Raw genomic sequence first — 27,392 nt, 5'->3', positions numbered from 1 at the left:
AATATAGGCAGTTATGCAGTCTCAATTCCTTCTTCCTAGTTGCCACCACTGCTGCTAGCCAGATGCATTCAGCAGTGCCTCCTGTGACCTGAAATCCTGCATTTAATCAGTACCAAAGGTCGTCAATGCTTCTAGCCAGCTCTTGTCACAGGTGCCACTCACACCCGATCCCCCTGCACCTGTTATTCTTTGAGCCTGCTCCAGTCAGTAGTGGCCCCTACAACCTGTTATCATTCTAGCCAATTCGGGTCATTAGGCAGACCCCCCAGGATATAGCGGCATGGATTAGCAAATTTAGCTGCACAAAAATGGAAATTTAGCGGCACAAATATGGAAATTTAGCGGCAATTTTGCGGCATTTTATTTGGCCATTTTTCCTACAACAAAGGGCTCAATAGCGTGGAGAGTGAGTAGCTGTCAAGCAGGGCATAGATCGGAGATTAGCAGAATGCCAAAAGGGTAAATAATGATAAGCCCTTAACAGTACAGTTAACATATCTCTCAATGCGCCTCCTGCAGAAAATTCCGGCCTGTAATTGCTAGCGTCTAGGATGCAATTATATTGGGTCGCATTAAATAAGGAGAATTAAATTCATCCGATTTTGTACAACTGCCGGCTGAACCTCGGGGCTGCAGAGCATGGTATTCTTATTACACTCTTTACTTACTATCCCTATTCCAGTTTGCGCAACAGTAGGGAAGGTGTTGGAATTCATTTCCAATACCTCAGCGCCCCCTACAGAAAGTCGTTGTGATGACTTGCAATGTAAATGCATCGCATACTAACAACGCAGTCGTTGTAACGACCGTGTTGTAATAGTAATGCGATGTAATGACAGCATTGTAAACGCTGTTTCCTGTCTCTGTTGCTCTCTTGTCTTTGTCTCTCTTTCTCTCTCTCTCTTTTTTCTTTGTCTTTCCCTCTCATTCTCTCTCTCGTTCTTTCTCAGTCTCTCTCTACCTCCCTCTCTTTATCTCTCTCTCTCTCGCTCTCTTTCTCTCTCTCTCTCTTGCCTGCGGAGGTAAATCCATGGAGCTGGAGACAGAGGCTGCAGCGGCCTCCAGTGACCCCATCCGTCACCCGCCCTTCCTTACACTCTTTCTGCCTCCCAATTCTCCCTCTCTTAGTTGTGTTTTGCCGCTTTTAGCTCCTCTATCTTCCTTCCTGTTTCACTCTTTCCACTGTCCCATTCACATTTCTGTTTCTCATGCCCCCTTCTTTCTGTGCCTCATTCACTCATCCTCTCTCTCACACACACACACACACATCTTTCTCTCCTTATCAATATCTCTCTCATCAGCCCAGTCTCTTCTCCCCAGTCCCTCTCTCTTTCCATCTTCGGATCTCTCTAGCACCCTGCCTCCCTAGTTCTCTCTTGTCGCCCTCTCTCCTTTCCTCGCCCTCTCTTCTCTCTCTAACTCTCATACTTTCGTTCTTCCAGACACTGTCTTTCTTCCCCTTCCTCTCTTGCCCTCTTTCTCGCGCATTCACCCTCCCTCTTTCTCTCCTGCTCACTCCTCTCTACTTTTCTCCACCTTTTACTTTCATTCGCCCAGTTTCTCTCACCCCCTACTACCCTTTCCTTCTTTCCCACCTCTATGACTTCTTTGCTCACTCCCCCTCTCTTTCATCCCTTCTTTCTCGTCTCACCTGCCCCATACCCTCAGTTTTCATTCTTGCTCCCCCTCTTTACCTTTGCGCTCCACCTTTCACCTTTATCCTCCCATTTTCTTTCACCCCTACCCTTTCCTTCTAAACCCACCACTCTTCCTTGCTTTCACCCCTTTCCTCTCCTCCCACATGTGCCCCCAGCCACTCTCCCTTGCTTTCACCCCTTTCCTCTCCTCACACTTGTGCCCCCAGCCACTCTCCCTTGGTTTCACCCCTTTCCTCTCCTCACACATGTGCCCCCAGCCACTCTCCCTTTCTTTCACCCCTTTCTTCTCCTCACACGTGCCTCCACCCCCTCTTTCTCTCTCCCTCCGGTCTGTGGTCCTCCGTGCAGGAAGCCGATGGTAACTGCCGCTCGCATCCTCCGGAGAGAAACCCCGGGGTCTCGCAGAACGACGATCTGACACTAGAGCACGAAAAAAGAAAAGCCCGAAATAAACCAGCTCTAGAAATGAACCGGAGGAGGGGTGGGGGGGCGCTTCTCCCCAAATGAAGGGCAGAAACCATCAGCACGCGAGGGGACCTGGCTGCCCCCTGCCTCCGTGCCCTGTTTGTACGTCTGAGGTATGTTTGTGCCGAGGCTCACACAGCGTGAAACTGGATGAGCTGAGTCATTACAGACCCCCCAGGATATAGCGGCTTTTGTAAAAATGCAGTGCGATTTCTACAAAAGTGCCGATTTCGCGGGCACTTTTGTAAAAATCGCGGCATTTTTACAAAAGTGCCGATTTCGCGGCAAACCGCGAAATCGCGATATCCTGGAGGGTCTGATTAGGGGCCCTTGGGACTTGTAATCATGCTATCCAGCTTCAGTCAGTATTGGCCCCCTGGGACCTATTATCCTGCTAGGCAACTCCAGACACTTGTCGCTCCTGTAATTTAAATCCTACTAAGATTCAAAACCAGAGGTCATCTCTGCTGCTAACTAACGATTTACAAAAGAGAAGCTGAGGCACAAAGACAGCACACGTCACACATGCAAACACAGTGCTGCTTGACTCTGGGAGTCCTGCCGGCTTGATATGTAACACCAGGAAAAGAATATGACTCTGCTCCCACGTGAGTTCAATGTCCTTGTGAATACACGTGACGCATACATAAAAACATATAGGTGGTAGTTTAATACACTGTGGTCAAAAGCGGGAAAACACTCGCCCAACGAGGGTGATGTCATCACCTCCTCGAGAGAAACACTGAGATCAACGCTAACATTTTTGTGTGGTGTTCGGAAGAAAGCTTGAAATGTTGTAAGTGAGCCCAGGGGGAGGAATACTATCTTCCGTTCACATGGTGGCCTTTGTAGTGTTGAAGAGGAACTAATGTCAGTAAATTCACTCATTCACTGGTCGACAAGCAATGTCCCAAAAGCAGCTTTCCTTTGCACTCCTTCACTTTGTGTTGTTCTGGTTGCTCTATTTCAGTCACTTTGTTAAGACTCTATTGATATGCTTGTCTGGTGTGCTGAAGCACCGTGAGGTCTTCCTAAGCAAAATACGCTCATCATTAAAAATAAATGAATACATATAAACCTTTCTTTTTGGAATTCTCCGCACGAACAGGTCCCAACAAACAAGCATCCACTGCATATCCGACGGAAATGACAATAATGGATTAACAATGATATAAAGTAAATCCCACAAACTGACAATCTGCGGCTCTTCAGGCCCAAATATACCTTGGTAGACCTCAGCTTGCTCTCCCAGGCCTCCCACTGGGAGTCGTCTCCTCTGGGCTCAGAGATCTGTGGTTTCTGTTGTTCGCCAGGGGCCCTACACCTTTTCAAACTTACTTGTTAGAAGTAGCGATATATGGCAAGACGCAGAAGGGACTTAGCAAGGTCCAAGTAAATAATAAAACAAAAAGAAAACAAAGCGGTCTTTGTCTATGTGAGGCAGCGTATGGAAAGGACCCATTATTTCGAAAGTAGTTGACATCACTGCCTGTTGGGGTGGCACTTCATCCGATAACTGTTCGGAAATAACTATTAAGGAGGCTAACTTTTCAAAAGCAGTGTTATGGAAATTTGGACACAATTGTATCAAATTAGATCCCTGTAAAAGCCCAGGGGGGCGAAACGTGCGACGGCTGTTGTTGCTCCCCATGTTTTGAGAAGTGAAAATAAAGTTAACAGAAAGACCTGATTCAAGACTTTGTCTAATTTTCAACTGAAAGAACACTTGATCAATGGCCAATTGAAATTTACTTTGTGGAAGAATCTCCATTTTATATTTTTTTGACTCCTCTGTTGGATGATAGATATAATGATCTGGTGTATTTTGGTTCAATATTGTTCTAGGCCCTCGAGTCCTAGTGAAGACATACCCTGGTGGGTGGGTGGGTAGTGTAACACGATAGGAGCACCCCAAAGAAACTTTGTTGAATCAAATAATTTGGAAAAATTATTATAAATGGATGTGCAGATCATTAAGCAAACCTACAAAGTTTTCGAATGAACTCAATGAAAATCTCCCCTGGGAGAATGCCATTACCTGAATGACTTAGTGCCTGTGGAGTAGGGCTCCACCCACACAGGCATAGATATGTGCTGTTACTATTCTGTTTTTTATGTAGGGGCCATGTTCCTGTAATCCTGCCTCCCATTTTCCACTTCGTGCCCCTTCAGATTTTCCAAATGAATTCCTTGCCCCTCCACTGTGTTTATTATTTTGATTTATTTTTTAATTTTTGTTATTGATTGTTTTTGACCTGACTGTATTACTGCCTCATTCCTCTTCGTTACGCATCCTAAAGAACTTCATGACTTTCTTGTTTTACCTGCTTGCTAGCAGAATGGTCAGCTTAATTTAGCCTGCTGTGCCGATATGCGGGACGTGCACTTTACTGACGAGCCCTAGGCAGTGAACCCATTTCCAACCGTGACGCTCTATGTTGAACTGTGACGCCCTACATGGAATTCTATGAAATCCCTGCCTAATTTGGTTTCTAAGACCCACATTATACGGGATTATCTGCCTACTAGCAGAATACCCTGCTCTACTTAGCCCCCTGTGCCAACATGAAAAACGCGCACTTTTATGATGAGCCCTAATGTTTGAGTTCATTTTTCAGCTTAAAGAGGGGAAATCCATGATTGTCGCTGCGCATTGTTTGAATTCTCCACTTATAGCGCCACGCCTCCTCTTTTATGTTTTAGCTGCTATGGAAAAGTTGCGGTTGGGAAACGTGGATTGGTTCCAAATATCAATTGTTCTGTTTTCCTTTTTTCAGTTATCAGAACCGATTAATTCTTGCCTTCACCCCGACGGGGAAGACACTTGTCACCTTGCAGCTCTTCCACTTGTTGACCTGCCAAATCACGGGCGGGAATTGCAAAACGCTGAGAAGTCGAGTTGGGCGTATAGACCCCCCTCGCAAGGTACGACATGTGCTGGGTTTGACTCATATATGCCCTTGAGAATTTTGAGTGACTATTATATCACGTCGTCATACCCGGCAATCAACCTTGACCTGTGCATGAAGACTATAAGGTCAACATGCAAGGAGCATATTGCTACAAGATAAACCAAGGAGTGACACTTAAATCATCATCTATCTAATGACATTTTGGAATTTACAAATACCCTGAAGAAGTTCTTGTTTGCAGAACGAAACGCATTGGCTGTGGCCTATTTAAAAAGAAAGAAAATAAAGCAATAAAGAAGACATTTCAATCACCTTGTTAAAACGGACTGGATACAAATTGAGTTGATTGTACATAAATTGGAATGTCGTGCAACTTTAATATAAGTTTACATATATGATTGACCCTGAGGGATAAGGGTGGTGCCTTTGGACAGAGGGCATTTTTGAAGTTTGCACACAATATTATGTTACTTCTGTTTAAAACATCTGGTATACTTTCTTAGGTTGGTGCCTGTGTTAGGCTAGTTGGTTCACTGTCCAGTCTAAGTGTTGGTGAACTAAAGTGTTGAGTGCTGCAAGCAGATACAGAAGACCAGGACACATGTTTGGTCGTTTGTGAGCAGAACTATTAGCTGTAAAGACTTGGGAGGGTGCTGTTGCAAATGATTGAAGGGGAGTGAAGCAAGGCTAACCGACGGAGTACGTTGTTAGAACACAGAGCGGAAGTTCCCGCAGAGCCTATGAACCAGCTCAGAGTACCCCCAACAGAGTAAAGTGTAAGAAGGAAGTATTTCACACCACAGAATTAAATGCAGGTAAGATGTATTTTCACAGAATTTTTAAAAACAATCACAAATTAAAAAGGAGACTCTCGCTTCTGACCCGGATCAGAGCGGGAGAAAAGTGCAGTTCATTCACCCTCATACACAAGTGCCCCCCCAGTCTTAAGTGTCTTACCCCTTCACAACATGAGTCAGTCCTGTCAGGGTCCCTTTCCAACTGTCTGGCACTCGCAGGGCACGCCCGCACGCTTGAGAGAGCTGTGGCCCACTAGCAGGCTTTTGTGGAGCTCTTACGTCCTGGGTGCATGGCAGCGTTCAGTAGGGCACCCTCTTTGACTTTTCTTTACAGTTTACAGTGAAGATCAGCAGTCCTAAAGTTTTGCAGTCACACCTGGCCTATTGGTGAGTGAAGGCCCTCTGGGGGCCCCACCATCGGCAATTGAGCCCACATTGTGGCCGGCTGAACCCCTGGCGTAACTACAGACAGGGTGTTCTACACTTGGGTAGTTGTAGTTCCTCATGGGCTTCTGGCATGGACCGCTCAGGAATTTGGCAGATACAGCCCCACACAGTCTCTCCAGGAAGTCCGTAGATTCAGCCCCTCTTGGGTTAGTTAAGAATTTGGCATGTGCAGCCCTGCAGGGGCTGGTTGGCAGCACACATTCATCACCGGACTGGGCGTCGTCAAGGACGTTGTCATAGATTATTATTTTCTGCATTGAACTGTTGGGAGAGTCTGGGGGGACCGTCTGACTCCCTGGTCCTGCTGGATGGATTTCCAGTAGTTGGCCTCCTCCGGCTCCATACAGCTGCTAGTGATGCGCTGGACCTTGCTTCTTCTAGGACAGCCTTGTCCTCCTGTTGGATAGTGAAACTCCCTTCTCTAACCTGACAGGCAGGCAGGCTTCTAGGCTCTTCAGGACCGGTACCAGCAATCAATTCAGCCTGCTGGTGATGTCCCTTCAACTTGGATAGACTGTCAGGCAGACACCATCCCTGGTGGCAAGCAAGCACCTGAGTGCCCTGCAGAGCACGTTATTCCTTGGTAACAGAGGACTTTGAACTGGAGCATACAAGAGGGCTAGATGGTCCCACTTGTATACACAACTGGCAGAAAGGAGTTGTAGTTTACTCTGGCACACTCTCACATTATGTGTATGCCCCTCACAGGCTACACACACCAACAAATATCAGACTAACACCTTATCACTGCTTTGCTAAGAACCTATACAAATGAATGTGAGAAAAACATCAGTCACAAAATAAGTTGCTGCCGGAGAGGCCATAACCTGAAGACCATTATCTGCAAGAAACCTTTCGACCGGTGCTTATAGGGCATCTTCCAGACATATTTTGCTCAATTCAAGTGTTAAGGAGGTTGCCCATGATTTATTTCAGAGATCAATGCTGACCATTTTCTAAACAAGCCTGACTCTAGGAAAGATCTGGTTCACTCCTAGCATGGCATATAAGCAAAAGAAAAACAAACTTGGTGACATTAGCTCTAGAAATAAATCTTGTAAAAACACAGACTATGAGAACAAATTCAGTGTTCAAACCAGCCTCACTCAACACAAAATAACACAAGCTGGGGAAGAAAGATTCAGCCATAAATCTCATGTCACTGAACATGTGAGATTGCTCACTGGGGATAAACCCTATCAGTGCTCTGAATGCCAAAAATGTTTCCGCAATAAATCGCATCTAATTGAACATGTGAGAATCCACACAGGGGAAAAACCTTATCAGTGTTCTGAATGCCAGCAAAGATTTTGTAGCAAATTGAGTCTTTCTCGACATGCAAGAACCCACACTGGGGAAAAACCTTATCAGTGCTCTGAATGCCAAAAATGTTTCCTCAATAAATCGCATCTAACTGAACATGTGAGAATCCACACAGGGGAAAAACCTTATCAGTGTTCTGAATGCCAGCAAAGATTTTGTAGCAAATTGAGTCTTTCTCGACATGCAAGAACCCACTCTGGGGAAAAACCTTATCAGTGCACAGAATGCCAGAAATGTTTCATTGACAAAAACACTCTCACTCGGCATACAATAACTCACACTGGAGAGAAACCTTATCAGTGCCCTGAATGCCAGAAATATTTCAGTTACAAAAGCAGACTCACTGAACATACAAGAACCCACACTGGGGAAAAACCTTATCAGTGTTCTAAATGCCAACAAAGGTTTTGTAACAAACCGAGTCTTTCTCGACATACAATAACCCACTCTTTGGTAAAACCTAATCAGTGCTCTGAATGCCAGATATGTTTTACTGTAAAAAGCAGTCTCACTCGGCACATAAGAATCCACACTGGGGAAAAACCTTATCAGTGCTCTGAATGCCAGAAATGTTTCAGTGAAAAAAGCAGTCTCACTGATCATACAAGAACTCACACTGGGGAAAAACCTTATCAGTGCTCTGAATGCCAGCAAAGGTTTCGTAACAAACCGAGTCTTACTCGACATGCAATAACCCACTCTTTGGAAAAACTTTATCCGTGCTCCGAATGCCAGAAATGTTTCCGTGAAAAAAGAAGACTCACTGAACATACAAGAACCCACACTGGGGAAAAACCTCATCAGTGCCCTGAATGCCAGCAAAGGTTTCGTAACAAATCGAGACTTACTCGACATGCAATAACCCATTCTTTGGAAAAACCTTATCTGTGCCCCGAATGCCAGAAATGTTTCAGTGAAAAAAGAAGACTTACTAGACATGCAAGGACCCACACTGGGCAAAACCGCTATCACTGCTCTGAATGTCCAAAACGTTTCAGCCGTAAATCTCTACTTACCGAACATGTGAGAATCCACACTGGGGCAAAACCGTTATCAGTGCTCTGCATGGCCAAAACGTTTCAGCCGTAAATCTTTTCTTACTGAACATGTGAGAATCCACACTGGGGAAAAACCTTATCAGTGCTCTAAGTGCCAGAAACGTTTCAGAGGTAGAGACTGTTACAAGCGCCTTAAGCTAACACACACTGTCCAAAATAATTTGTTCTGATTGCCAGAAAAGATTCAATTTTAAACGCAGTCTCACACTACATGAGCAAACACAGACAGGAATAAAACATTATCAGTGCTCTGAATGCCAGAAATGCCTCTTTGATAGGCATAGCCTCACTAGCCATGAAAGACTCCACACTGGGATGAGTGCTCTGAATTCCAGAAAACCTTCAGAGAAAAACGCTTTCTTACTCAGCATGAGAAACTCCACACTGGAGAAAATCCTTATGCCAGAAAAGCTTTTATCTGAAAGACAGTGTTACATGTCATGAGAGGTCCCATACTGGGGAAAACATTATGAGTGCTTGTAATGCAAGCAAATCTTTGCTTACAAACTGCTTTTCATTCGACATGAGTGTACTCACACGGGGGGAAAAGCCTGAGGGTATTCTGAATGTCAGAACAGGTTTATTGACAAATACAATCTAATTCGACATGAGAGAACCCACACTGGACTAAAGCCTTATATGAGCTCTGAATGCAAGAAATGTTTTAGTCAGAAAAGAAAGTCAGTCTCACTAAACATGAGAAATGCATCCACACCAGGGGAATAGGAACCCAAATCAATCCTGAGTTGCAGAAAAGCTTCTAATGCAACCTGACTTTACATAAAAGAGCAAAAATTGTAGTTGCAATAGGATTTATCAATATAAATCTTGCAGTATGACTGAGGCTGCTGGTGTGCAACCTCAAAAGAAAATTGTGGGATTGAAAATAGTCAACAAATTGCCAAAAAATGAGCAGTTTGAGTACCTGAAAGTTACAAAACTTTCAAGGTCACTACTCGATTCAGAGAAATGTTAGTGCTTGCAAAATCAACTAATTGCCAGAATATTCACATTATTTCTGTCTAAAATGTACGAGAACCAAAAGGCTTCTACTCACCATTGTTTGTTTACATAAGACTGAAATATATATTTTGGGTGCAGTGTTTTGTAAACTTTGTTAACATTATTGAATACATAATTTTCTTGATGAGATACAACAGCAGTAAAACATACCAAACAAGTTATTTGCCTTTGGTAACGCTGTTTCTGGTGGATACTTCTTCACCGTGAGAATATTCCCCAGGCACCAGACTGGATCCTGAAACTTTAAAGCAGTCCTGCTGCACGCCGGTAGGAGACATCGCGCAGCTCAGTGTCAACATCTTTCTGCTCCAGAGTGATGAGCGGCGCCGCATATGAGCACTAACCATTCTCATTGTGAACAAACTCAGGGGTTCGTGGGTTCATTATCTCACATGAATGTATCACATATGCAGGCCATGTGTAGAGGTTAATTCACCTTTTTTAAATGAATACAATTCAGATGAGTCCTTTTCCATTTCTAAAAATTCAAATTGTATTCTCAGCAACAAGTGTATATATACATTTCTGAGTAATGTCAGCGCAGTGCTCAAGCTGAAAGTGATATGAGAAAACAATCAGATCCACATATTATATTCAGAAACAGGAATGTGAATGACTTTTGTACAATACAATTTAAGCAAAGCTGATTCTCAGGAGACATAGGTCATGTGAAACAGTCCCTGAATAGTCGAAATTTCGACTGTTTTAGTTAATTATCATGGTCTAATCAGAGCGGTACATTGCTGACTCGCCCATATACTTATCACACTGTATTCTATACACCTTAGTAAGGAATCTTCTGTTTCACAGGCCAGTGTACTCGGTAGGAAGTCAAATTCAACTACGCAGTTCCAGAGCCCCGTTCGCTTAACCAAACACCTGTAGCCAGTGAATCCTCTGCTCGCTGTCAAACAAGTTCAAGTATGACACGTCCTGATGAGGGCCTCATAATTGACTGTGTTGTCCATGAGAACTTGCAACAGCCCCCCTCTGTTGGTAGGCAGGAAGGCCTTCAGCACCATTCAAAATGCTTGTAACTCTAACAGATAGATGTGGAGTTGGGCCTCTGACGGTGACAAGGGTTCTGTAATATCCATCTCTTCCATATGGCTTCCCCAACCCAGAAGGGATACATTCGTCTCCACTGTTAAGTCTGGGTAGATTAGGGAGAGGCGTCTGCTACTGACACAATCTCTGACACTGGAGGAAATGTTGGATCCTGCCTACAACAGGGTGAATTAGTGTCAGCAAGTACACAAAAAAGAGAGGTATTGCAGCTGCGCCAGCTGTAGCAGCAGATGACTCAGTGGCGTGTTGCCTCCAGTGTCTTTTTGTGCCATGGCCATGAAAGAACTGGAAGACTTGGGTTTGCAGCTGGGTATGGCGTTGGCAGTATTGAAAAATGCTTCCGTAGCCACAGAGGGGACTTCACGTTGAGACTTCACCACTACGAGTATGTGGCAGTGGAGTACAAGATGAGAGCAGCCCCACACAGGTACAACCTTCTGTGAGCATTGCTGATCCTGACATTGATGATAGCAATCATTCTCACACATGCACTGTTTCGGCATTTTCAAACTTGGTCGAACTTTCACCTGATGTTGTAGACCAATTTTTTGCGAGTCTGTCTGCTATGATGTTCTCTCCAGTCAACGAGGATAACTTTTAAAAAACAACAACAAGCACACAGCATTCCATGAACTCTGAATTTGGCCTTCAATTTGATAAACACGGCCACTGAAAACATTTGGAACTATTTTTCCCCTGAAAGCGAATTTTTTTTTTTTTCACTTCCAAAATATTTACCTTTTTTCTGGCACATGTACTCTGCTTAAAGTAGTACTATTCTTAGAGAACAGAGCTTCTATTTTTAGGATACTAGAGACAATATTTTACCTCAGCCTCTAGCACATGTACAGCATTTGTATTAATACGTGATGAAATGGTCTCGACCTTCTTTTCTGTATTTACAGCCATTTCGTGTGTAATTTTCGCAATTCATTCAGCTGATATATATATGCATTTACCTGAATGATGACACTGCTTGAAAAGCGTACAGTACCAATACTCATTTTCGTGTATTTACCATATACCATTTCAAATGTGAATTATGTATTTTTGGGTGGGTTGGAAAACACACATGCACACACACACGTTATATGTTTAATAATGCTTAGTTTTAGTAATGATGGACATTAATACAGGGAGTGGGTGTTGTGTTTCTATCTAGGACCCTAATTCGATATTCCCAATTTATGCCCTTATATGGTTATAATAAATAATATCCTATTAAAGGCATAAGAATCATATCCATATTTAGTAATAGCCCATGCAGTCCAAATACGGCAAGGCTACTCCCCTAGACTCCTAGAAAGTACAACGCGTTCTTTAAACAAACCAAGCCTTCAGCAGCCCGGGAAATCCCCCTGCTCTTGTTATGATTTGCACAAGAACTCCTAGAGTCCAGAAAGAACTGTTAGTTCTTAGTGACGTCTTATGTCCAACCTTACGTCAAACCCGGCACCTTTCAGGTATAAATATACCTACGTTGCCTTAAGCAAACACACAGTGGTTTGGAGCAGAGCGGCTATCTACTTGCCCGAGAGCCCAGCTGATGCGAGAGCCCACGGAAGCCGCCCCTCCCTTTTGACGCACTGAGAAAGACGCTATCTTTTTCTCCAGCCGAGAAGATTCCAGCTCCGGTGTTTCCAGCCACCCTTGCGGGTTGCTGGGAGATCGAGTCTTGAAGAGAGAGATACAAGACGTCCCACATTCTATTACTAAGGTACGGAGCAGACTAAACCCTTGAGAGAATTCTTGATTCAGATTCTTGGCAAAACCAACCTAACTTAAACTGCTACTTACTTACTCCTTCCCACGTATTAGGCTTAGGTCAGGTACACCGGGGTAGGCATATTTAGAAGCGCCAGTTGAGTACATTAGTCAATGTTTTTATGTATGTATATATTTTATCCATTTTAAAGTATCATATGTCTAAGAAACTACATCAATGGTTTTACAGTATTATTTCATAATACTACTTTTACTGTACGCACTTTACTTCATGTTAAGTATTGCAATTGTGGCAATTCATTTCTCTTGCATGAGAAAAAAGACTGCTCAATAAATAACACCTTTTATTGAAAACGCCCGTCTCTCTATTTCTCTGCACTCTGGTGAAACTAAGTATGCACGATTGACTGAGTAAAATAGCTGTCTATTGTTTTCACACGACTCTAGAGATACACTCTTATTCTGAGGGAGCAAAGTTGTCATGTTATATGGTTGTTAGAAGCTAATCCCTTCTTGTCTAAGTCCGGAGAGTTAACTCTTTCCTGAACATTCGAGAAAGTTTCTAGTGACCTCTGAGCTAGCTGGCGAAACTAATTAAGTCTAATATAGTCAGTAGAGACCTAGTCGACCTCAGTCCTACGTCTACACTGCTGTTTATATGATTCCAATGCGCAGAGCCTATTGGGAATATAGGAACTACACTACATGGCGCCCAACGTTTGGTAAGGCGATAATCTAACGCAAGACACTAGAGTAACTCAGTCGTGCTTTTTCACACAGAACCCTTATACCGTAAAAACTCCAAAAGACGTCTGGAGTGGGTAAAAGGTTAAAATCCGCCGGAACTTAGTAGGAAGAGATTCCTATGTATTAGTTTCTGGTTTAGTCAACATTGAAGGATACAGTGTTCCAAAATATTGTGCACCTAATCTTTGTTTCCTTGAAACTTGATCTGCAACAAAAGCTTTATGTTAGTAAAAAGGACGGTAAGTGAAGACGAAACAGAGAGAGCTAGAATAGCAGCTCAGCTCGTAGTGGATGACACAACTATCCAACAGAATGACCCGGATGCTATAATCATCCCGGTAAATGTAAAAGAACTATAACTAAAAATCTTATAGAAAATGGAGTATCACCTGAACTATGGTTCAGGTGACTAAAACTGCCTTCTTTACAGATAAAATCAGAGCAGCTGAAAACTCACCTAAGGATTTATTTAAAACAGTTAATTCACTTTTATCCTTAGGTAATAAAAATGTAGCAACTCCCAAAACAGATACTACGCTAACTCGGGTATCTGGATATGATAAATTATTTGCAACTGCATTTGTGGTGAAATACCTTTGATGTGTCTTTGTAACTCGCAGTTAAGCAGGCGATGCTCCTTTCACTCATCCGCCAAATTACACATTGCAATGAATCGCTGACACCATATTGCATGTTGGAAAACCTTAAAAGACATTATTTATGGCTGCAAAATTCACACTCTAGAGCTTATGCTACTTTATTTAACTGTGGACAAGGTTTAAGCTAAGCTCAAATCATAATCATTTGTAATCAAATAGGCATCTGTAAAGCTGAGCTGTGAGTGGCATGTGGCCGAGGATATGTATTCTTACCCCTTAATTGTACATTTGAGCACAGAACATTCCTTGAAATATTGTGATCAATTTAGGGAAATACCTCTGTGTGCTAAGAAAATGCATTAAGAATAATGGAATGTTAATTATCCTATTTAATACCTTCTCATTGTAGTTTTTTTCCAGAAGAGAAGTCTGTTAATTCTACCAGATTTGTGACACCATTAGAAATAAGAAAATTGTATCTTTACCAGATAAGTTTATCAGTAAATTACGTTAAATTATTGGACATAAAAGTTTGCATGTATAACTTATAGGAGAGAAATGAAAATGTTGGGTTTCTTGGACATAATTTGAACTTTTTCAAAGATGAAAGAAGCGCTATAATAGTTTTTTGTAAATGAACCCCAATGTGTATCTCTACAATAACATCTCTCTTAAATCAAAACTGCGCTTGTTTTAAGGAGAAAGCTAAATGATCTAGCAGATCAGTATTTTTATTAGGAAGCTTCAAGTTAAAGAGTGAAAACACTTTTTTAGAGTTCCCTAAAATTTGTGATAAAGTTATTTCAATATGTTTGAAAAAAAGAATAGGTATATTTCATGACAATATTGAAATGGGAACGAAAATAACAGGAACAAATATTTACATCGTAGGACAAAAATATTGGAGACTAAGGGCCTGTCACCCAAAATATAAATTCCTTTTTGTTCTATGGCATTTATATTTTGGCGGAAGGGATATCCGTCACCAGTGTGATGGAGTAAACCATTCGCTCATACCTAAATCAGGCCCTAAATCTCAGAAATATAAAATATATTAAACCTCCATCAAAAATAATACATTTGGTAAAAGTGGTTCCTTTTGGGATCAGCAGACTACCGTTTCTGTGATAGCTTTTAGATAAAGGAATCTTTAATTTTTTTAAATGCAGCCCATTTTCCTTTCACATTCACAAAGGTCCCCTTGGGGACTCCTTCGCGTTTGCTACTGGATTACCGACTCCTAATAATGTTTTGCAACCTGCGTTTGGTCGCAAAACTTAATACATACCGCAAGGATGTATTAAAGTTTCAGAAGGGTATCCCCCTTCCAAATTCTGAATCCTTAAATGGGCTTAGTATTTTTCAAAAAGGGTTTTAGCATTGCAAACCATGGGATTTACCGAATCAGGCGTTCGTGAACGGTAAAACCCTATGTTTCTAAATTGTCTCCAAATTAAGGTTGCTAATACCATTAGTTGAGTTAGTAACCTGTACACCTACCTATTTAATGTTAGTATTGCTTGAGATCAAATGAAAACCATCTCGTTTCACTCTGACACAATACTTATTCAAAGACAGAATTTCTGACATCAAGCTTTAATGTTTTGTTAAATATGTTTCTAAATGTTGTCACAAACAGAAAAGTAGCTGAAGCTGTCTCTGGGCCTTCAACATAAGATATGACGTAATCATAATTTTTAGATGCATTTTCTGAGTATCAGGAACAATGTGTGTTTCTTGGTTTTCTCAAAACCACTATAATAAACATATTTAACCCTTTTAGATGTTATCTGTTTGTTCTGGCGTCTGTTGCAGATAATAATCTAGATTTAGACCAAGGATCAATTCCACCCATGGTTTCTAAAAGCTGTTTATCATTGATCTCAATTACTATTATCAGAAATAAAACTGTAAATGAACTGATCTGAGAGATGGACCTTCAAGCATTATGCTCAGTTAATTTATGGAACAAAGTATGGAGTTAAAACCTGAATAGATTAGATACACAAACATGGCCTGACCACTGTATTTTACATCAATAGATTATTTATCAGCACATATTCTCTAACTACAATTAACTCATCTTCTAATTGATACTGGTCTTGTGATGGGTCTGCTGGAGCTATTTCCATATGACATTTAACTTCCCAAAAGATAAGGAGTTATGGTTTCAGGGCTGGTCAAACCTTAATGAATGCTACACCTAAAAATGCTCTGTTGTGCAGCATGATTTAGACGTGGTATGTTTTTCCTTTCGAAGGTAAAATTGTAAAATTATTTATTGTTGTTGCAACCTAAAACATTATCAGTAATCGGGAAAATAACAATAAGTGGTCCTGTGATGCTTGTTAGAAAGAGAAGTGTTTAATCACAAAGTGGATCGAATTCAAGTTTATAACCTGCCCACACCACGACTTCAACAAGGCCGACTCCACCATCGCACCCCAACTCCGGAACATCATCAACGCCTCCTTCAACACCGCCACCTTCCCGGAGAGCTGGAAGCACGCCGAGATCAGCGCCCTCCTGAAGAAACCTACAGCGGACCCCACAGATCTCAAAAACTTCCGCCCCATCTCGCTCCTCCCTTTTCCTGCTAAAGTCATCGAGAAGATCGTCAACAGACAGCTGACCGCCTTCCTCGAGATGAACGGATCCCTCAACCCCTCGCAGTCCAGCTTCAGAGCCAACCACAGCACCGAGACCGCCCTCATCGCAGCCACCGACGACATCCGGACCCTGCTCGACAAGGGGGAAACAGTGGCCCTCATCCTCCTGGACCTCTCCGCTGCGTTCGACACGGTCTGCCACCGCACCCTAGTCCAGCGCCTCAGCAACATCGGTATCCAAGAGAAAGCACTGGAGTGGATCATCTCGTTCCTCGCCGGAAGAACACAAAGAGTCCGCCTCCCCCTGTTTCGCTCCGAGGCCACCGAAGTCATCTGCGGCGTCCCGCAAGGATCTTCACTCAGCCCCACCCTCTTCAACATCTACATGAAACCTCTCGCAGCCATCGCACGCCAGCACAACCTCAACATCATCTCTTACGCCGACGACACCCAGCTGATCCTCTCCCTCACCAGAGACCCCGACACCGCCAGAACCTGCCTACACGAAGGGATGAAAGACGTCGCCGAGTGGATGAAGGACAGCCGCCTGAAACTGAACTCGGACAAGACGGAAGTCCTCATCCTGGGATCTTCGCCCTCCGCCTGGGACGACTCCTGGTGGCCCCAGCCCTGGGCACCGCACCCAAGCCAACCGACCATGCACGCAACCTGGGCTTCATCCTGGACCCCTCCCTCTCGATGACCAGACAAGTCAACGCCGTCTCCTCATCGTGTTTCAACACCCTGCGTATGCTTCGCAAGATCTTCCGCTGGATCCCGACCGAGACCAGGAAGACTGTCACCCAGGCACTCGTCACCAGCCGACTGGACTACGGAAACGCCCTCTACGCCGGAACCACAGCCAAGCTACAGAAAAGACTCCAGCACATCCAGAACGCCTCCGCCCGACTCATCCTGGATGTGCCCCGACGCAGCCACATCTCCAGCTACCTGAGGAACCTGCACTGGCTCCCCGTCGACAAGAGGATCACGTTCCGGCTCCTCACCCACGCACACAAGTCTCTCCACGACCTGGGCCCCAAGTACCTCAACGACCGCCTGACCTTTTACACGCCCACCCGCCAGCTACGGTCCACCAGCCTCACCCTCGCAGCCATACCACGCATCCGAAGAGCCACCGCCGGAGGAAGATCCTTCTCTTACCTGGCTGCCAAGACTTGGAACTCCCTCCCCATCCACCTTCGGCTGACCCAGGACCATCTCGCCTTCAGAAAACAACTCAAGACCTGGTGAGGTAACGGGTTTTTAGGAACCCGCTGGTGCCAGGGGATAACACCCGAAGACCTCTGAGTTCTCCCTTGTTCCGGACCACAGAAACACGGAGTCTTCTAGTTACCGTCAGAGATCAAGTTTTATTGGCAGCTACCAAGTAACAGGTGTCCTAAAAACACGACAGCACGGGTTGTGTGTTCTCAGGAGACTGTTCGTTTTTACAGAACCAGCCGTCTCCTTATATACAAAAATAATAGCTGCAAGCAAGAATTCCTGAGTTTATGATATGGCTATACACATATTTCTACAATAATACAAAAGAGCGAAGTCATGTAGGCAAGCCCCTATTTTAGACGTCCAGTTCGTGATAGATTACCCGGCCAGGCCCGGAACTCGCATCAGATATCGACGAAACCCCAATAAAGAAAGGCACCTCCTAGTCATAAAACTGGCCATAAACAGGGTGCGTAAACAGGTGTGTGTGTGTGTAAAAACATGATCTGGATGTAGTGAATGGTTTGTGGTATGTTGTGCATCAATGCTATCGTATTCGGCCACTGGGTGAGGAGCTGCCCAAACAGGTTTGGCTGGAGGCAATGAAGTCAGTTGGGACAGGTCAGGGGGAAGTCAAGGAAAGGTGGACGTGTCCTTTCAGATCAGACTCGGCCTTACTTAATTGACTTATCATGAGGGCAAGACACAAGATGGATGCCGTTCACAAAATGGAGTCTAAGGGTTCGGAACGGAAACTTTGATTTAAGGGTGTTGGCATCCCCCAATCATGACGCAAATGCATAGGGATGATGTCCTAATCATTATCGGTCTGTTGACACCAAATTCGTCATGGTACGTTGATATTTTGTGGCACGGGTATTGGATCTCGATATCGTGATAACAGTAGGGTCCAGAATTTCAGAACCACAGACCCTCCTTTTGCCCTTATGTAAGGCAATAACTCATGTCAATCTGAGTCCAAATCTGTATGAAGAAATTCATGGAGATGCTGCTGTAGCATCATTCTGTTGCTCAGTTCGTCCCTTGACACAGGCTTCCGTACACATGGGGTAGCACAGAGGCCACATAGTGCAGGAGCGCACTGTACACACAGGCAGAACATAAACAGAAGCGCTAAGATCATCCCAATGAAGATCAGTGTTTTCCATCCCCAGGCAGTAATCAGTTCCCAGAACCACCCTAGCAAGGACCAGTCCCCTTTTTCTACGTGAAGGGAACCAGATATTTCATGTAGCTTAGAGATGGCCTGGTACACTGTCGGCGCATTATCAGGGATGAAAATGCAACAACTGGATTGGATCACTCTACACACACCACCACGATCGGCGAGTATGATGTCTAGGGCAACTCGGTTCTGGAGGGTCATAAGTCGATCCGACTGAAGCTCGGTTGTTCAATTGCAAAGGGCTCCGGCCGTTTCAATCACGGCGGATTCAACTATCCTTGCTAATTGACGAATATTCCTGCTGTTCACCATAGGCCCCCAAAATGGCAGAAAACCCTTTGCAAAGTCAGCGAATTCCTGACCCGCGGTGTCGTCTTTACTCACGACACCCCTAGCTGTCCTTGTCCGATGGTAATCTGCTCTGGCCGTGTAGGTGGGAGGCAGCAGAAATGAGATAAAACATGTACCTGAGAAGTCAGGGGGCAACCATGTGTAGGCTTGGTCGTGGCAGACGAAATACGTGCCTTTGGCTGCTAAGAGTATAGGGGAGGTTCGGGAAGCGAACACATATGTTTCCGTGCATATGCTCTTTCCTAATTGTGCTTTGGGATCCCTACCGATACCTTGTAAACATAAGTGACCTCGGTGGGGCACTATCCAAACTGGGCGGGATTTCTTTGCTGCCTGGCTCTTACTCAGGTAAACCCCATATTTAGTTACGTTCCAACGAGTGTAGGGACTGAGTTCATCTTTTGGGATCGCAAGATAAGTGTCGAACTCCCTACTCATATTTCTTATCCCTGCCACTAGTGCCTTGTTACTGGAATCGCTCTCAGTGGAACGGGTCGGGTATGGTTCTAGGGCGAATAGGAACATGGTCTGGAAAGCCCACAGAGAACCATAATAACTGAATGGCAGGATAAAGTATGGGATACCCTTATCAGTTGTGTGTGGCATGAGTCCGCATATCCAACAGTTCGATGTGTTCATTATGGACTGGTGTTGGTGTAGAAGTTGAATGAATGAGTTATTTACAAATTCGAGTCTTCTGGCAGACTCGTGTTCAGGTAGAGGGTGAAAGGAGTGCGGAGAGAGAGTGGGAGGAGGCGTTGGCCGAGTGTCATTTGAAAACAAGGAAACTTGAAATACGAATAGAGCATAACCAGTCAAGAACATCGCTATGCTACACAGCATTAAAACACATATTATCAGGAATCTTCTTTTGGACAGTATCGTGCATAATTGTTTTTCAAAGTTCGTGAATCTGATAGGTCTCTTTACCCTAGGAAACTCCATCCTCTAGTTGCTGCCCGCGGTGGTAGGTTGATTCTGCCAGGGAGTGCGCTCTGTTCAGTCCGGGGTAACTCCCGTGGACCAACCAGAACCGTTGACCTAAACGTCCCCAGTTGCACTCCCCAGACTTCAACCGCGACCCTAGCAGCAGAACCGGATGGCGGTTCGAAAATCCAAAATGAGCAAGTTTCCTGAGAGTGAGAGAGCTGAAAAATCAAAAATAGTTCTTAGGGGAAAGGAAATTCACATTAGTTTGCCTTTTATTAGTCTCTTTGTCTAGACCTTAGATTGTATCGTCGCTTCCCAGGTACGGTGTGGTCTTCAAACAATGTCTCAGGTTCGGTAGTGTCCAACTGCATAGACGGTGGCACAAGTCCTTGTAAAATATGATCACTCTCCTTTTCGGAACCAGTCTCTTTCAAACGTGCATCGCTGAAAGGGATGAAGCGAGGTACGGATTCTGTCTCAGAGTCGGCAAGTCCTTCATTGACCCACCGGTCGTATGGGAGGGGTAGAGGGACCCGTTTACAATGGGTCCCGTGCACCTAGTTCTTTTTGCCTTCCACCCGAACAGCTGATCTCGTGGAAAGAAGTACCAGGTGCGGTCCGGTCCACCTCGGTTGTCCGTTGTTTGTGCGCTGGAAATTCCGCACCAAGACCCACGTGCCGGGTTCGATGGAGTGACCTGGATCGTCAGAGGCTGGCGGAGAGGAACTGTGAACCTGTTGGTGTAAGACACGCAATTTAGTTGTTAATTCGCACAAATAGTCAAGCAGTACGGGGTGTTCTATTTCGCTGAGTTTCTTTGGCCTTGGCACGCCCCAGACGTTGGCTGGGCGGCCAAACACTATCTCATGGGGGCTAAGTCCTAATCTGGAATGGACGGTCGTTCAGGTTGACAAGAGTGCTAGAGGCAAGGCGTCAGGCCATTTAAGACCTGTACAGGCTTGGATCTTGGCTAATTTGAGCTTTAACGTGCCATTGTAGCACTCTACTAGTCCAGCTGATTGGGGGTGGTTTGCAGAGTGGAACTTTTGGTGTATGCCTAGACACTCACACACTCCCTTCATCACACGTCCTACGAATTCGCTTCCATTATCACTCCAGACAATTCTAGGCATACCAAATCTAGGGAAGAACTCTTTGACAAGGGCTTTGGCAGTTGACAAGGCGGTATTGTCCTTAAGGGGGTACGCTTCCACCCACCTGGAGAAGGCGCAAACAACAACGAGCACATATTTCAGATTGTTGCACCTCTCCATGTGGATGAAAGCGAGCTGCAAAACCTCGAACGGGTACGTTGGAGGCGCAAAATGACCAGCTGGAGTTGGGGTTCCCCTACCGGGATTGTACTTCAAACACACCATACAGTTTCTGACCACATTCTCTGCATATTTTGGGATATTACTATTCTGCCATACTGGGGCCAATAGTTTACATATTCCTCTCGAATTGATGTGTGCAATTCCATGAGCCATTGTTACTACTGCAAGTACATATGCGTTAGGTAATAGCCATCGCTGGTGTTCCGACAATTCGACCCAACAACCATTCGCATCTAATCTACCTGTAATTTCTCTCCATTCATTCACCTCTTTCCCAGTCGCCTCGGCTTGTATAGATTTCACGCTTTCAATGGTGTCCTCACACATTCCCACATCAGTAATCCATCTAGCGGGACCTACAACATACATCCGACTCATTGTGTTCCTTGCAGTCTCTTTCGCAACCTCGTCTGCAAATGCATTCCCGCGGCCAACATCATCCTGAATCTTTTTGTGTGCACTGCATTTCATAATTGCAACTTGTAGTGGCAAGGTCAATGACTCAAGGAGTTCATTAACTAGCTGACCATGTTGTATCTTTGCACCATGTGACGTAAGGAACCCACGTTCACGCCACAATCTCCCAAAACTGTGAGCCACACCAAAGGCGTATTGGCTGTCAGTGTACACATTCACTCGCTTTCCTTTCGCCAACACACATGCTCTTGTAAGTGCAATTAGCTCTGCAGCTTGTGCAGAATTGTGGGAAATGCGCGCGGTCTCTATAATGGTGTGTAATGTCGTTACGGCATATGCTGCAGTCGTATCACCATTCGGCAATTTGAAACATGAACCATCAACCCATAAAGTATCATTGCATTCAGGAAGGGGAGTGTCCTGTAAGTCTACTCTCTCTTTTGTCTCTTCTTCTGTCCTAAAGCAGCAGTCATGTTTATCAATCTCGTCTGTTTCTGTCGGGATGGGTAGTAGCGTAGCGGGGTTGAGTGTATCACACCTCTTTATGTGGATGTGACTTGCTAACAGTGTAAGTTCGTAACTGGATAGTCGAGCGCTAGTAAGATGTTGTGTCTTCGTCCTGTTTAGCAAGATGTCTACTGCATGCGGAACCATAACGATCAGAGTATTATTCATGACTAATCCAGCAGACTGTCGAATGCAGACAGCTGCTGCGGCGGTAGCCCTCAGACAACTTGGTAGGGCTTTAGCCACAGGGTCTAGAGTTGCCGAAAAATACGCGCATGGGCGCTGTTTGTTCCCAAAGTGTTGTGTTAAGACTGATAATGCACAACCTTCCTTCTCATGGACATATAATGTAAAAGGCTTACTGTAGTTGGGGTTTCCCAACACAGGAGCCGAACATAATGCATCACGCAACTCGTGGAAACTCGTCTGACAATCTTCAGACCAGGGCATAGGATTGGGCGTATCTTTGCAGAGTAGTGTCAGCAAGGGTTTAGCTAGTAGTGAGAAATTCGGTATCCATTGTCTACAGTACGATGTAATGCCCAAGAAGGCTCGAACCTCTCTCTGTGTCCTTGGGGCACTCAGTTCTGCAATTGCCTGTATTCTTTCTGGTGTCAGTCTCCTTCCCTCCTTCGATAAGATGTGACCTAGGTAGGTAACTTCTTGTCGACAAAATTGTAGTTTGGAAAGAGAGACTTTGTGCTTCATGTCACATAAGTGACGCAATAATGACAACGTGGCTTGTCTGCAAATTTCTTCCGTGTCTGCAGCGATCAGCAGATCGTCTACATACTGAATCAGAGTTGACCCATCTGGCAGAACAATAGTGTCTAGTTGTGTTTTCAGGGCCTGACTGAATATTGATGGGCTTTCGCAGTAGCCTTGAGGAGCGCACTTGAAGCGGAAGCTTCGTCCTCCTAAATTGAATCCAAAAATATCCCTACTCTCCTCAGCAATCGGGATGCTGAAGAAAGCGTTCTTCAGGTCAATCACCGAGAACCAAGCTGCTGAAGCTGGAACCATTGTCAATAAAGCAGTAATGTCGGGGACAATTGGAAACTGCGGGATAACTACCTTATTCACTTCTCTGAGATCAATCACAAACCTGTACACAGGCAGTTGTGAAGGATCAGTACGTTTTAAGACGGGCAAAACTGGACTGTTACAAACATTACCTGTTGTTTCTTCGATAACATCTTTATCGATCAGATCATAAACGATCGTCAACAACGCCTTTTCGCATTCGCTAGATATTTTGTATTGGGGAATACGTGGCAACCTAACGTTGGCTTTCAAAGTTATGACATACGGTGCTATCTCCAAACGACCGACATCATTAGAACCATTAGCCCAAAGTATATCAGGAAGTGATGACAATTCAGTTGGAATATTTTCCTTTGACAAATACATTGGAGAAATGACTTTCTTACCTAAAGTAAGTTGTACTCCCAAGGGGGAACAGTATAAAGTCGCATACAACCTCTTTAGTAAATCCAAACCTAACAAATTTTCACCGCAACCTGTTGTAAGAATGAGGGGTGCTTCTAATTCGCATGGGCCAACAGAAAGTGATATAGGACTAGAGATCGGGTTTCTAACAGGGGCGCCAGAGAAACCTACTGAGACATTCATTTCGCCAGACAAAGGTGCGCCAGGAAGTTTCGAGTGCATAATAGAACTTTTTGTAGCACCAGTATCCAGCAGAAATGGCTCTGACACTCCTGATGCAATTACCTCGACATAAGGTCCATTCTGATCTACTGGAACTGAAACGACTTCCTCTCTTTGTCCATGGCTGTCCTAGCAATCATTACCCTCAGTTTCGTGTTCGGTGTAATAGTCGTCAGCATAGGACTGAGCTGACCTAGACGATGCATTATTCTGTTGGTCAAAGCTGTTCATGGAATTCTGAGGCGGAAAAGAAGCTGTGTTCTGGGAGAAATTTCCACGGCCCCTACCTCTAGGGGCATGTTGAACACCTCTTCCCCTTACACCCGAAACGCCGTTTAAGCGTCGCGCAAGAGCCGGACAATTACTTTTGAAGTGACCCTCTTCCATGCAATACGCACATTGATTCGGGCCATACGGAAGACGCTGATGGGAAAACACGTTTCCTTGCGCGTTTCTCGAATACTGCTGTTGTTGCTGATAATTGGGCTGATTAGCCATACGAGGCGGATAGGCCTGCTGGAGAAGTACTTTAGTTTTTAAATCTTTCGTCTTTTTGTCTGCCTTATCTAGCTCGTCTTTGCGCCTATTTTCATAGTACTGGGCTGTGGCTAAAATCTGCGCTGACGTAGAGACAGCCCAAGCACTCTCTGAATCTTTTAGTTTATTACACAGTTCAGGAAGTAAATTATGTACGAATTTGTCTACAAACAATCTTTGACCACCCTCGGTAGCCATATCTTGACCACTATGATCGGTGAAAGTTTCCTCAAATCTCGTGAAAAAGTCAGAGACATTCTCATCTTTCTTCTGCTTGCACGCAGAAAGCTTATCCCAGTTTACGCGTACTTCAGGCATTATTGTTTTCATGTACGCGATAATCCTACCGGGAAGTTCAGCTATTAACGGCTCAGGTTTAAAACCACCAATTTGTCTAGCATCTGTAGCGGTAATGTTTGCCCATGAGTCACCTAGTTCTTGGTCATGGTTCGTATGACGAATTTTACTCCATAAAGGATGTGGAACAACGTTCCCAAACAACATGTCTACATCCGCTAAATTCATTATACATGAGCTTGCAGTTTGCGATAACTCCTTATAATACCCAGTCAGGTTTTTACGAGGATCAGGTAGTGTCTGCTTGAGTGCCAAAACTTCGGATCTTTTCCAGGGGACATGTACCCATACACGCTGGAAATGAGGCAGAATTGGTGGATTTGCATTCGCATCACCTTCCCTCCAAACCGGAGGAACCTCTCTCATGGGGTACTGTCTCGCTCTTTTCCTACCTGATACGTCGTCTTCGTGCAATGATCTAGAGACGTTTCCCTTACTCCTATAAGAGAGCAATAACTCTATCGCTTTCTCAACATCTGCACCTACAATCATACCTGCATGGCACTTAAAGCGCGTACGCCATAGTTCGTCCATTGTGCATTTGGGATCATTTGTCTTCACATCTTCGCACAGATATACACACATCTCTTCGAATACGTGTCTCTGAGTGGGTGCATTCCATTGACGAAAAACGTCCATAACATGCTGAACATCATATCTAACAGTATCCGTAATCCATTGGCGTGCTAGTTCATTCAGCACTTTTCTTTCCTCGTAATCAGGCAGTTGACTACGTGACTGTCTATCTTCTGTTTTAGGGGTCGTTTTAGGCAACCCGAAGAAAGGTGAAAACAGACTAGTGACGGTACCTGTCACTCTTTGTCTAGTAGAAGGAGAACCTTGCGGAAGGGCAAGTGCATCGGAAAAGACATGCTGAGGCAAAGAAGAAGTAGAGGCAATAGCAGAGGAAGTTGGAGCGGTAGCAGACTTAGTATCATAGAGAATAGTTGGAGCTGTAGGCAAAGTCGTAGAAGTAGATGGAGTAGGTAGCAGAGACGGCGGCCTTTGAGAAGGCTGCGCCGGCGAAGTAGGAACCAGCTGAACAGTAGCTGGCGTTTGTGCAAGAGCTGTGTTACGTGCGCCGGGGCGCGGTATAGTAAAACGCTTTGGGGGTGCCGTAGCGTCTAACGCATACGGTGGAGGTGAGCTTAATAAGTGGGACATTAATGGATCTTTCTCGGATCTCTCCTCTTGACCTTGTCCCTTATGTGGTAACATCGGGTAGCATTTATCTACTGCTAGTTTCTTGCTCCTAAGCATTTGTTCGTTTTCTTGCTCTTCCTCGTTATCCCTGTATGCAACGGCAGCTTGCACCATTGACATTCCTCTTTTATTCTTTTTTGCTAATTTTATTTCTTTCTGTTTGCGCCATAAGCGAAAAGAGTCAAACATCGCCGGCCGGGCTTTTTTCTTGAACAATTTGACCTCTAGGTTATCTAATATTTCTGAATCAAAACTACCATATTGGGGCCATTTTAAAACACCATCCTTGCGGGTGTATTTTATCCACACTTCATTATATGTGATAGGACCTACGCCGTGCTTTACATAGAGCTCATATGTTGGAGTTCCAATTGGAGGAACCGGACAAGAATCCTCTAATCGGGAGTCCTTACTACAACCAAGACAAAACAAGTTTCCAAGTCTGCTAAAACCAGACATCTTTGCTCACTAGTCTAGCTTCAAACTTCAAAGGATTATCTGTTACGATATTTCTCGTGAAAACACGAGTCCTTCGGCTTTGGGGCTTGCAAGTACCAAATCAAAGCGTATCTCAAGGATACCAAAAACTAAGGACAAACTAAGGACTGGGAGACGCTCCACTTATACTTAACTGAAGTATTTGAAGATCTGTGACGTCGCTAGAAGACTCGTCTATCGTTTCGCTCTACCAAGGATCACTGGGTCCAAAACAAGGCGATAGTCAGGGCAGCAGTCCTTCGTGGCCGTCGGGACGCGGGGAACCTCGCAGCAAAGACCTTCGGAACCACGTCGACATACAGGGGTCGCTGAAGTGGCTGGCCGTCCTCTGGAATTTTCTACACGAAGCTCCTCACGAACATCTGGCTTGGACCGTCGCTGCTTGATACCTCCCCGAGTTGGGCGCCAACTGAGGTAACTGGTTTTTAGGAACCCGCTGGTGCCAGGGGATAACACCCGAAGACCTCTGAGTTCTCCCTTGTTCCGGAACACAGAAACACGGAGTCTTCTAGTTGCCGTCAGAGATCAAGTTTTATTGGCAGCTACCAAGTAACAGGTGTCCTAAAAACACGACAGCACGGGTTGTGTGTTCTCAGGAGACTGTTCGTTTTTACAGAACCAGCCGTCTCCTTATATACAAAAATAATAGCTGCAAGCAAGAATTCCTGAGTTTATGATATGGCTATACACATATTTCTACAATAATACAAAAGAGCGAAGTCATGTAGGCAAGCCCCTAT

General features: G+C 44.5%; 1 protein-coding gene across 2 annotated transcripts in view; it reads left to right on the top strand.

Moving 5' to 3' along the window:
- Positions 1-27,392, top strand: part of LOC144807659 (uncharacterized) — a 90,206-nt gene that overhangs the window by 11,987 nt on the left and 50,827 nt on the right. The gene's annotated exons all lie outside the window — the stretch shown is intronic.

This window comes from Lissotriton helveticus, chromosome 1_2 (genome assembly GCF_964261635.1).
Source record: "Lissotriton helveticus chromosome 1_2, aLisHel1.1, whole genome shotgun sequence".
NCBI lineage: Eukaryota > Metazoa > Chordata > Amphibia > Caudata > Salamandridae > Lissotriton > Lissotriton helveticus.
The sequence above is the reverse complement of the archived record's forward strand: the minus strand, read 5'-3'. Positions and strand labels throughout refer to the sequence as shown.